The sequence below is a fragment of the Panthera leo genome, chromosome A2 (genome assembly GCF_018350215.1).
Source record: "Panthera leo isolate Ple1 chromosome A2, P.leo_Ple1_pat1.1, whole genome shotgun sequence".
In the NCBI taxonomy this organism is placed as follows: domain Eukaryota; kingdom Metazoa; phylum Chordata; class Mammalia; order Carnivora; family Felidae; genus Panthera; species Panthera leo.
Genome location: NC_056680.1, coordinates 78,626,637 through 78,638,986, shown reverse-complemented (window position 1 = coordinate 78,638,986; position 12,350 = coordinate 78,626,637). Strand labels below are relative to the sequence as shown.

Here is a 12,350-nt window from a genome sequence, read left to right as displayed (position 1 = left end):
ACTAAAGTTCATACTTCCAGAAAAGTGATTAAAGATGTAGGCTTCATAACGGTGCAGGCTTCTTAATGAGTAACATTTACCGAAAGTGAATTCATGTTTTATTTTTAAAAACCATAGTTAAGAGGGCGTCAGAAAGACGAAAGTACTGAAAACATCCTTACAACTTCATACAGATCACAACACTATCGCTTTTATTGTTATTACTGATCATGCCTAAATTTAGAAAGAAAAGCAAATCCGCTAAAATTACACATTCTTGTAGAATACACAGATAAGGAGGATACGAGAACAGAGTACACAGGAAAGGAACAGAAAGCCTGAAAAAGGTCCTCAAAATTCAGATGGCAAATTCCCTGTAACTTCGGAGATTTTAAGTGTTCCTGGGTGTTTACACCTTTTACCTTCGCTTCCAAATTTAGGAAACATTTTTCTACTAGGATCTGAGAAATTTTACGTCTTCTCAAAAAATAACTGATACCGCTTGTCGTCGTGGGCCAGGAGCTAGTCTGTCCCCTCTTTACTCAGTCCAGAGGCCCTCAGGGACTCATAGTAGATTCCCACATTAGGAACCTGCCACCTTACGTAAGTACTTTGCAAGGAGAGAGGTAGATAAGAAAATAGGGCACCAAACCTTCTCCTCCACCAACAGCCGTCACACCCAAAAGGAGTGTCCCTCCAGGGGCTTTCCCCTGGGAGCCGCAACTGTAAGCTGTATGGGGGAGGGGAAGCGCTCTCAAACAGTCATCTCTTCCTCTTCAGGCCGCCAACGCCGACCGCACCACAGTCTCCTCCGCCCAAGCCCTTTCCCCTCCCCCGCCCCAGCCTGGGTCGGAGCCAAACCCCACAGGAATGCAGCCCGGTCACATGCGCTGCGGCGGCGGTGGACGTGCCTCTCCCCCCGCGCCCCAAGGAGACCCAGCGCCATCTTGCCCTGACGCAGTTACAAAAGTCATGAGAGAAATGGTGTCTCCTCGTCCGCGCCAGCGCCCCAAGGTTTCGCAGGGGCCGAGCCGGGGCCCTCACCTCGCGCAGGGACAGGAGAAAATACTCAGGGAAGAGCCTTGAGATTCTCTTCGCCACTGCTTGGGTTCCATACCGGCCGCGGCAGCAACGATCACCATCGTCACTTCTCCCTCTCTGCCTTTGCAACAGCCTCCCCCGACGGCTCTGGCCCCACCCGCTGCTGCAGCATGAGGTCATCGCTAGCCAATCACTACTAGCCCGACAGGACACATCAGGCACTGATTGGCCGCATGGACCGCCTCTGCCTCTCCCCACTCCGCTTACCAAGCGCTCCGGGTCTCTGCGGAGCAAGAAGACGGAAACCGCCATTTCAGGGAAAGACCCCGAAAACAAGAACCGGAATCACAATGTTATTTTAGTGGGGAAACCCTTGTTTTATTCTTTGGCCTCCCCCTTTTTTCTTCGAGATAACCGTCTCTCTGTCCCTCCCTCGTTTAATCACCGCCACATAAAGGTTAACTCCTCCCCACCCCGCACATTGTCCCGCCGGCGGGGAAATCCTTCCCCGGGGCCAAGAGAAGTAGGAGGCAGCGACGGCAACTGCACCGACGGCAACGGCAGCTTTTTACCCCGATACACGGTGGCAGGGAAGCGGCGCTGACGGTGGCTGTATTTTTCCTGCTGCTTCTCCCCCCGACCTCTTCCGTTTCTCGCTCCTCCATCGAGACGGCGCTGGACGCTCCAGCTCCGCTTTTATCCGGTGCCCGGAGTCTGCGCACTGGAGCCTCCTCAGCCCCTAGTGGGCGTCGAGTGACACCCAAAACGAGTTCACCCAGCGCTGGAGGCCAGACTGGGGAGGGGGAGGGGAAGGGGAAGACGGAGACTGAGGTTGTTTGGGGAGTGGGAGAAAGTGCATCGCTTTCGGAGGGTGATGGGCGGGGGGGGGGGGGGGGGGGAAGGGGTGGGGAGTCGTTCCCAGGGCCTACAGTCTTGATCCTTCCACCCAGTAGTGGCGTGCCCATGCTCGCCGATATCCAGACTTGAGGGCTACTCAGGGAAAAGGGATAAAGAACCAATCCCATCAAATATCGAAACTATCCCAAACCTTCTGTGAATTGTTGAATGCATCTGTTCTGAAAAAAGACGGAGACTCTGCCCACCTCTCTGCCTCCAGTTGCCTGTCTTCAAGCCTCTGTGCCAAGAGGCAACAGCGGGCGGCAGCCCACAAGCAAAATGGCGGCAGGCAGCTTCGTCCCCTCCCCCTCTGCCCCTGCGGAGCGGGGCGGGCGGGCCCCGTGCACTTGCCGCCGCCGCCGCCGCCGCCGCCGTCGCCGCCGCCGCGGCCGCCGCCGCCGTCGCCGCCATTTTCCCAGAGCGAGAGGCAGTGACACTGAGCGGGCGCAGGGGGCCGAGTCGGAGACCGTGCCTGAGTTCGGGAGCGGCAACAGAGGGGGCATAGACACTCTGAGCAGCCTTGCCGTCGCCTCTGCGTTCCTGTTGACTATCTGGGTGCCCCCTCCCCTACTCCTTGATTGCTGGTGAAGAGGCTGCGCGCTGCTGTTTGGGGAGGGGGTGTGTGGAGCCGGGTCCTGTGTCCGCAGTGGCTGCTGTCGGGGGGTCGTCTGTTCGCGGAGGTGTGGAGAGACTCCTTGGGGGTCGAGCAGATAACGGGGTTCGGGTGTCTGTTGTGTGAACATCGCAGGTCAGTGCTTGTCGTCTCCTTGGGAGTTCTTGGGGTTTGCGGGGTGGAGGGACGCGTGTTTCAAGAGGGAGGGGGCTTTCTCATTTTTATCCTTCCGGGGGGTGTTGGGGGGAGTCGACGCTGACTCTCAGGTGTCTGGGCTGGGGCAAGACGTTGCTTGGTTGAATCGAATTTATCCTTTCTCTTCCCTGTCCCTGGAAAGGGAGCATTATGGCGGGTTTTAGGGTTGGGGAAAGGGGAAACTGGCAGTTAAACCCCCTTGAGAGTGGGAGTTAGGGAGGGGGCGCACTCCTCATTGGCAGCGGGTTAAGGCCGCTTGGGTGAGGAGGGAGGCTTGTGACTGTTAGCAGGGTTTGTGTCGAAGTGGTCCCAGGAGCTGCCAGCTCTCCGTTTCCTCGACCGCATCTTGTTCAGGTGCTCAGAAGCCGTATAGGCCCCATTTTCTTCTCCCATTTCTTGGCTGGCAGTCTCTGGCATAATTTTCAGGTAAATACGAAGGGGGTTAAAAGGACGCTCTGGGTCTCTATCTCCCTTTGTGGGAGAACGAGACAGCTCCTCATCCTCTCCGGGAGAGGGTAAACCCGCCCCTGAGGTGGTCACCCCAGTACCCAGCCTTCTCAGTCTCCTCCCCCACTCCTCTTGCATTATCGCCGTCCTTTACTGTACCGGAGGCTTAGAATCCACAATATGGCACATTTCAGAAAAGCTTATTTTGACCAAGGGATTGGCACAAACACTGTGGCAGCAGATACAGAAGAGAAACAAACGGCTCACTGTGCTAAACGGGGGAGGGGGAGAGAAAAAACAATCCGGAGTGCTCTCTTCCACTGGCCTCAGTTCCGTAGAGATCCGTTCTTGCTAAAGTCTGTCTTAAGAATGATAATTTAAAGTCGAAGAGAAATCGCTAGAGTTCGCTTTGGAGTAAATCCCGGGTTGGTTTTTTTTGTTTTTTGTTTTTTGGGTTTTTTTTGCCTATTTCCCCCCCTTTTAGAGATGTGAATAACGTAAGGTGTTGGAGTTCTGGAGACCTTGGAGAGAATTAAGTGAGGTGCATTCAACTCTAGGCTGGAGACATCAATACCTAATTGGAAAATAGTCCCGTTTTTTCCCTTATTTTCCGAGATGGGAAGTAAAAAGTGAAATTTCCCTCTTTTGTCCTTTACAGATTCTAAAAATGGCGGCCCCAGGCTGATGTTGTGGTAATCTAATCAGCTCGGGTCCTCCACACCCCATGCAGTGCGTTTGTCTGCAGCATATTACAGGCTTATTATGTTTACATGAAAAGACTGTGCTGCTTTTCTTTCCCGAATAGTTTACAAAAATGTGTTGATTTTACTGCAAATTACAACGCTGTGTTTTAGTTGATTAATTTTGTTGGTTTTTCCTGAGAGGCAAATGAAATGACACCACTTTCAAAAAAAATAATAAAAAACACTCAGGTAGCCTTAGAAATTTGAGTAGTGAGGATAGGTGCACTTAAATACTCAAAAAAAAATTACTTGGGACAAATATTAGTTTCTGCTCGTTTAATCCGAGTGTCTTTTATTCGCTGTGCTAAAGTAAGTTAAATGTTGAATAAGTGTGTAAGTGCAACATTTTGTGTGAGTAGATGTTTTAATTTAGAGTGTAATGTTTCCCATCCAACACTTGACCAATTTTATGAATTTTGGTTTTTGTACTCTTTCAGATTAATTTTTAGGGAGCTGTACAAACAAGCCTAAACCTGTTACTTCACTGGGTGTGGAGATGCTTGTTCTTCTCACTATTATATTTTGCATCCATGTTTCTCATATATTTAAGCATTCCTTATGCATTTTCTAAGTTTGTATATTTCACGAAGCTCCATGCTTTGCTGCCTTTTAAAATTGTTTTATAGCATGCAATCATAATTATGTAAGTAAAAAAGTAAGGCTTTAGTTCTTGATACCCCGCCCTGTACCCATTTACCTATTATGGGATGTGGAACTTAGTCTGTTTTAATAGACTAAATAAAAGCCATACCATAATATAGAGTCTTGAATCCATTTTATGCTAATTTCAGTATCTTATAGATGGAGGCAGAAAATTAAATGGTGTTACTTAACAATATTTTTAAAAGTGGGAATGATTAGAATTTATTTTTGGAGTGGAAGGGTGATCTTTTTGGCCTGGACTCAGCAGCGAGATATCAGTGGGCCATTAATGGCATTTAATGACCATTCTGATGTGGAATAACTGAAAGATGAGTAGTTATTGAAATCTAGTAGTTCTTGAAAAGGTTGGAGGGTACACACCCTTTCATGATTCTTTTATTCCACAGTAAATTCTGCTCCAATATTTACAACGGAATAAGGGAATCATGAAGTTCGTATATGAACTAGTTGTCTGTTGTACAAAATAATTGTAGCAATCACTGCCTTAGTTTCTTCATGGAAGACAGTGTACAACTGTACTTAGAATCTTTGGAATATTTTAGTATGAAATGAAATGTTGGTGGGTAGTGGGAGAGTTTATGTAGGGATTTGGGGTCAATACTCATTTGTATGTGCTCTGATCGTATAAGTCTAGATCCATAACTGCTGGGTAAGGATTGTGCATTTATTTTATGGACTACGTAGTTACAATCTGTGGTTCAGAAGGTTGGTACTTTAAACTTGCTATCTATGGTAGGAAATCAGTATACTCTTAAGGAAATTTAGTTTATGTAGCCATGGAAAGGAACACTGTATACACCCATTGTTTTTTCTTGATAGTGACCTTGATCAGCTCTAGACACACAAAGCATTTGGACTTATTTGGCTTCAAATAAACAATACCAAGTTAGAAATTATAAGAAAAGCTGCCTTGACTCTATTAGCTTTCTTCATACTAGCCTGCTTCATTGCTTTGTATTTTGTTTCTTTTGATATATTTTTTGAATGTATTGTACTCTTTTAAATGGTTACTTTATAAATAACATGGCTATAAGTGTTTGGTTTTTGTTAATGTGTATGTACCCCATTGACCATCTGTGTTTTAAATTAGAAATTGTAGGCGCAATTTTTTTTTTAAAAAGGTTAAGTGTCATTTTTTCTGAGTGAGTTTTGAAACATTCGGTCTCTTGAGGGAAAACTAGTCAAATAGTCTTTGTTCTTAGAGTAGCTAAGGTTGAGGGATTAGGTGTTTGTCTGTTTAAGTGGATTTGTAGAAAATCATAATGTAATTGGTGAGCAAATTTTATTTTTAGAGACTGTAGTTTGATCATACTTCCCTTTTGTTGTCAGTGTAAGTTATAGGATCCCTTTGATCTCAGTTTAAGTTAGAACCTTTACAGGGCTCCTGTATTTCCCTTCAACTCTTAAGATTTCTGATAACTCCCTCACAATTTTGCCTTGTTTGTCTTAGAGCTTCCAGCTGGAGAATTTTTCCATGTATATACTAAAGCAAGCTCTAGGACTTCTTGGATCTAAAATGAGGAAGTGAGGGGAAGAGCCAATTAATAAGTTAGGAGAAATTCTTCCTTTAACACATAACCTTAGTGGTCTTAGTGAAAGTCTAACTTCTTAAATTGGCTTTTTATTTCTAAGAATAATGTACCCATTTCATGCATCAAACTCTTAAACGTATGGTTTTATTTTTAAAAGTGTGTTATGTAAATCCTAACAGCTCTGCTTTTCTGGAAGTTACTGCTAGGACTTTAATGTGTACTGTCATTGTGTGTTTAAAATGGAGAAAACCAAAAGGACTTTGAAGAGCTATCACAAACTGCTAAAGAAATGTTAGTATGTAATTTTTACAAAAGATGCTGTTTATTTTTTTTTTTAAATATTTTAGTAATGTGTAATTAGCTTTTATCTCCAAAGGATTTATTCACAATAGAGAGTAGGTGCTCAATTATTTTTTGAGTTTAAAGCTTTCATTTGAGCAAACACATCTCAAATATTCAGGGTGATCAGGGACTTTTCTTTGTTACATCTTAGGAAAAGCGTTTAATACTTGTATTCAGGGAGACTTGTTAATATTGACTATAGAATTATTTTTATTTTGTGGTAAAATTTTTTTTTATATTGGTTGGCAAAATAACAAGGATACTATTTTAGGTGCTGCTGTATAAATGTTAGCTTTTAGGCTGGTTTGAAATTGGAGTGGCTCACAACTTTTTACTGTCTCTTGTACAAATGTTGGGAAGAGACTTATTTTTTTTTAATATTAAAAGGATAGTATATATTACCTAAAAACTTACTTAATGTGGAAGAGCAATATTTATGGTTGAAAATAGTTTTTTAGTGCACCAAATTTGAAGTAACCATATTTAACTAAAAATCTTGCTATTGCCATTAAACAGTATTTTACAGACAGGTAGGAATTAACCAAAAGAATTTTTTTGTTGTTATTGTGAGCATTTGTGATCAGTTCTACATAAAAAGTCAAAATGATGATGACTCAGGTTAACTTAATTAGATGTTGTTTGTATCTTTAAGAATATGAGAAGTATTTATTAACCGTTAGTAAATAGGATGCTTTTTACTTAAGTGAGAGTCAAGAAAATAGGTGGGTCTTATATTTCACTTGATAAATATTTTCACTTAATATGAAATCAGTTTTTTTTTCCTCAGAGGGGTCATAAATCAAATTTTATTTTTAAGACAGTTTGGGAAAGCTATTTTTATATTGTTAGGTGAATTTTACAACTTTATTGCAAAATCTGATTTGATTATTTACAAAAACTAGTTGAGCTGTTTGGGATCTTGAACTTTTCAATGCAACAGGTCAGTCAGAATTCTTTTTTGATGTGTTCAATTAAGATGCCATTGAAAACAGACATTATGACTTTTAATGCATAAATAGTATGTAATAATTCAATGAGTAATCAAGTCCATGTCTATTATTTTTAGTTAAAATATTTATTTTTGCATTTTAAAATTGTTTCACATGTGAAATTTGGATTTAAGACAGGACCTGAGAAACAAAATGATTTATGCAGCTTTCTTTGTTCTAGTTTTACAGTTGGAGAAGACAGAGAATTTTCTAGCAACTCTTAGATGTTTGCTTAGAGTTAATCCAAAGGAATAAACATCTTGGTCCTGAAGTTTATTATTGAGAAAGAACATTAAGTAATCACACCTGTGTTATAGCTAACTTGGTTGCATTTAAGGTCTGAGCCTGTGGCATAAAATTAAGTAATAGAACAGTGGGATTGAGGTAGTTTTGGTTTGTGGTACTCATAACATAAAGTTCAAGTTCACATAATTATATTATGTAACATTTTATCTGAGACGAGAAAAATTTTTATTAATTTTTAAATCTATTTTGGCTTTTGTTTTCAAAAGGTATTTAAAACATAATTTTTATTTAAAGACTTTTAACTGAATTTACCATAAATTATTTTAAACTTATTTAAGTTAAGTAAGTTTTTAGCTTTGCACAGTGGCAGTATTGTAGCCAGTGAAGTTTATCTGAGGCAGGATTATTGCTAATTGAGTTAAGTAAATTTAAAGATTAAATCTTTTCCCATTTGTCTTACTGGTCTAACAATCATGTAAAGCCTAGTATCAGTGGTTTTTAGCAAAAAGTGAGGAATGTGGTGAAAAGAATTAACTATTATCACTTAGGATGTTGTCGGAAAATAGATTTGTTTTTTCAAAATTTTACGTATTGGGACACTGTATATGAGAAAGATACACTTTCCTAATGTTTTTTCTTATTTCACCGACTAATAATGAAATATAATAGTTTCTAATTTTGATTTCACAGAGAGACCTCTTAAATTCCTCTTGTCCTGCTTTATATGTCATTCAAAGAAAGACAAGTTTCAGGAATTTGAAAACCCATTTTCTCTTTAAAGATGTTGCAAAGGATGGGAAGATTCTTGATGTGATTGATTTGAATGGTTGGGACTCTGCTTCATTAGCTGTAAATTGATGGGGGGTCTGAGGTTGGTCTGATACATAGTAGCTCTTCTTGAGAAAATAAGATTGTTCCTTTTGAATTATTTGCTTTTCTGCTGCTTCTCTTTAAATGAATCTGTGTAATTGGCTGAATTGACAGCCTTATTACATCTTTACCATTAAGCCCCCAGCAAAACCATATTTTTCAAGCACAGACAAAAGATGAATTTAAGTAGCTGCTATTTCCCTTGTACTGTTTATTTCTACTCCTTAAAAGCCTGCTGTTTCAGGGTTTGTTTGGATGCAGGGTACAGAAATCACCTCCAACCAGCTTAAGTAAAAGATTTGTTATAAGACTATAGGGAAATCTTAGAGAACTTTTTTGAAGAAAAGTACCGTTGGACCTCACAGGAATTGGCAAGGTGTCAGTGAGCCACTGTGCTCCATCTTGAGCCCTTTAATTAGCTGTGACTGGTTAAGGAGATGGTGGTAGGGTGGGTATTTGTGGTGTGGGGGAATTTGCTTGGATGGAGAGTAAGAGACGGACATCTAATTCATCGTGGAACAATTGCCTTTTTTCAGAGATGTTCAAATGTACTCGAGAGGGCCTCTATAACTAAATAATTAGTATCAAATTGATGATTCCACTTTTTAATTTAATTTATTTTAAATGTATTTTTTTTAATGTTTATTTTTGAGAGAGAGAGAGAAGGGGGAGGGCCAGAGAGAGGGAGACAGAGGATCCCAAGTGGCTCCGTGCTGACAGCAGAGAGCCCAGTGCGAGGCTTGAACTCACTAGCTGTGAGAGCACGGCCTGAGCCGAAGTTGGACGCTCACCTGTCTGAGCCACTCAGGCACCCCCTCCACTTTTTAATTTTAAAAATACAAGTATTACATATAAATATATGCATGTGTTTTGAGGAATACTCCCAATACCAGTTTAATTTTTTATTTTATTAAAACAATTCTTTAATATTTAATTTAATTGAGAGCAAGAGAGCAGGGGAGAGCAGAGAGAGAGGGAGACACAGAATCTAAAGCAGGCTCCAGGCTCTGATCTGTCAGCACAGAGCCCGATGTGCGGCTTGAACTCAGAACCATGAGATCGTGACCTGAGCTGAAGTCGGACGCCTAACCGACTGAGCCACCCAGGCGCCCCTTAATTTTTTATTTTAAAGTAATTTCAGGCTTACAGAAGTTACATGAATACTACAAAACTTCTTATACCCTTTATTCATATCCCCTGATTTTTAACATTTTGTCACCTTTGCTTTATTATTCTCTCTATGCATGTAAAAAAAAATTCTTAACTAGAGTAGATTGCATATAAGATGCTGTCTTATACTTAAATATGCATTTTTAAAGATCAAGCATCTTTTCTTAGGTAACCAGAGTGGTTAAACTTAGGAAGTTTGGCATTGATATAATTCTTTTTATCTAGTCTGTTGTCCATATTCCGTTTTCATCAGTTGTCCCAATTATGTCCTTGATTAGCACTTTTTTTTCTGGTGCAGTCGCCAATTCAGGATCACGGATTGCATTTAGTTCTCCGATCTCTTTGTCTTTCATGACATTGGCAAGCTAGCTATTTATACAGTGCCCCTCAATTGGGTTTATCTAAGGTTTCTTCATGATTAGATTCAGGTTTTGCATTTTTGGCTGGAATACTAGATAAGCAGTATGTGTTAAGGTGTTTAGTAGTTTTTCCATTGTATAGTTACTGTTTCTCATTTTGCCTTTATTAAGTAATTTGTGGGAAGATATTTTGAGATTGTGTAAATATTCTGGTCCCTGTCATACTTTCTTAGATTTAGTGTCTATAGGTGATTCTTGCTTAAATAAGTTTTTACTTTGCGTCTGTATATACACCGAAGTTCTTAGCAGTGATTTGTGACTGAGTAATTGGAATTGTGGGAGTTTTCTTTTCTCTTCTGATTTTTCTGAGACATATGGATAGCTTTTGTAATCAAAAACAGATGAAAAAAATTGAAGGAAAGTATAGATAATTTGGATAGTATCAGATATTATTCTTGCACAGTTTTCTACATAAATGTGGGTTTAAAATAACTTTCTGAATGCTGATCTAATTTGAAATTCAGAATATAGAAAATAAGTGCTTAGGTTGTTAAATTATTTTTAAAAAATTATGACGTTCCAATTCCTTATTTAGCTTTTAGAATTATTGCTAAATGAGCTTTGAATTACAGTTATGTTTAGGTTTATGATTTGCTACTAATGCTAGCACTTTGATTTCTAAGACTGAAAATACATATTTTAATTATGGTGTTACTCCCCTTCCTCCATTAAAAAAAAAATCCTTGAAGTAATTCTTTTGAAGAAAAGTATTTTTTTTCTGAAATTGAGATAAGTTCTTTTTGTTTTAACATACATGCAAGTTTGATGTTTTATTTATTTATTTTTTAAATATTTATTTTTGAAAGAGAGAATGCACACCTGCGTGAGCCGGGGAGGGCCAGAGAGAGAGGGACAGAGGATCCCAAGCGGCTCTGTGCTGACAGTGCAGAGCCTGATTCACGGCTCTAACTCAGGAACCTTGAGATCATGACTTGAGCCAAAGTTGGACACTCAACCGGCTGAGCCACCCAGGCGTCCCCAAGTTTGCTCTTTAAAAAGGTTAGTGAGATGGTACACTTTAACAAAGCAGAGCCTCAAACATCTATAACTCTTAGGACAAAGTGGTACGTGATTTTGGAATAAATACAATACTCATTCTGGAAAAGTTCAGAAGGACAAGAAAGGGACAAGAAACAGGAAAAACACTGATTCAAACTTTAATTACATTATAGTGATACTTTTATCAGTTTTGTATAGTGATAGCAAGATATTCATAGTGAACTTGGATGAATTTGAATATTTTACTGATGTGAATGAAAATTACTAATTTGATTGGAAATTTTCAGAGAGAATGGGAGAAGAAAATTTGAGACTTGTGAATACTTGTAGAGTGGAGGTTATATCTTTTAAAACTTAAAATTTCAGGGCACATGGGTGACTTTGTCAGTTAAGTGTCCAACTTTGGCTCAGGTCATGATCTCACAGTCTGTGAGTTTGAGCCCCACGTCAGGCTCTGTGCCAACAGCTCAGAGCCTGGAGCCTGCTTCAGATTCTGTGTCTCCCTCTCTCTCTGTCCCTACCCCACTCCCACTCTGTCTCTCTGAAGAATAAAATAAAAACATAAAAAAAAATTTCCTTGGGAGAAAATTAAGGTAATCATATTTCAAATAAGGAGGATTAATAAGATGATATAGTTGATTCTTAGTATTTTGCAGGTGCTTAATTAATTTAAAACTCATTTGAATCAACTGTATCTATCTGTGTCTTAAGAGAATGAAAGTTCAGTTTGTAAAACTACCAAATCTTACCCATTATCTTAACAAAGTACAGGGTGAAAGGTGCAAAAGCAAATCCTATGATAAACAGGATTTTCTTTTAGGCCACAACCCCCATCCTGGACATGTAAAATAGCACCCTATTAAAGTTAAAATGTTTTTTTTTCTTAGAGTTTATTCACTTATTTTTGACAGAGGGAGAGAGAATCCCAAGCAGGCTTAAATGCCAGGCTTGAACCCACAAATCATGAAATAATGACCTGAGCTAAAATCAAGAGTCAGACACTTAACTGACTGAGCTACCCAGACGTACCCTATTGACTGAAGTTAAGAAACCAGAGTTAGAATTGATTGGTGAGATCTTTTAGTGAGCTATTTTTCATTGTGGCCCAGGGACCCCATGTGTTATTTATGTAGAGTGCTTATTAAACATTCTTGGGCCCAATTCCAGACCTACTTAATTACATCTAGTGGAACCATGAATTTGCA

At 40.2% G+C, this 12,350-nt stretch overlaps 1 protein-coding gene and 1 pseudogene across 5 annotated transcripts in view; both read left to right on the top strand.

Moving 5' to 3' along the window:
• Window positions 1-2,296: 2,296 nt before the first annotated feature.
• The window catches only part of KMT2E (lysine methyltransferase 2E (inactive)), a 99,317-nt gene continuing 89,263 nt past the window's right edge, over window positions 2,297-12,350 (top strand). For 2 of the 5 annotated variants that reach the window (XM_042915661.1, XM_042915626.1), the window contains exon 1: window positions 2,297-2,665. The gene's annotated coding sequence lies outside the window, so the exon portion shown is untranslated. Of the gene's footprint in view, window positions 2,666-11,054; window positions 11,146-12,350 lie in introns of those variants that run through there. The other 3 variants (XM_042915644.1, XM_042915670.1, XM_042915635.1) reach the window with 3 other exon arrangements.
• LOC122214736 lies at window positions 8,040-8,165 on the top strand (annotated as a pseudogene).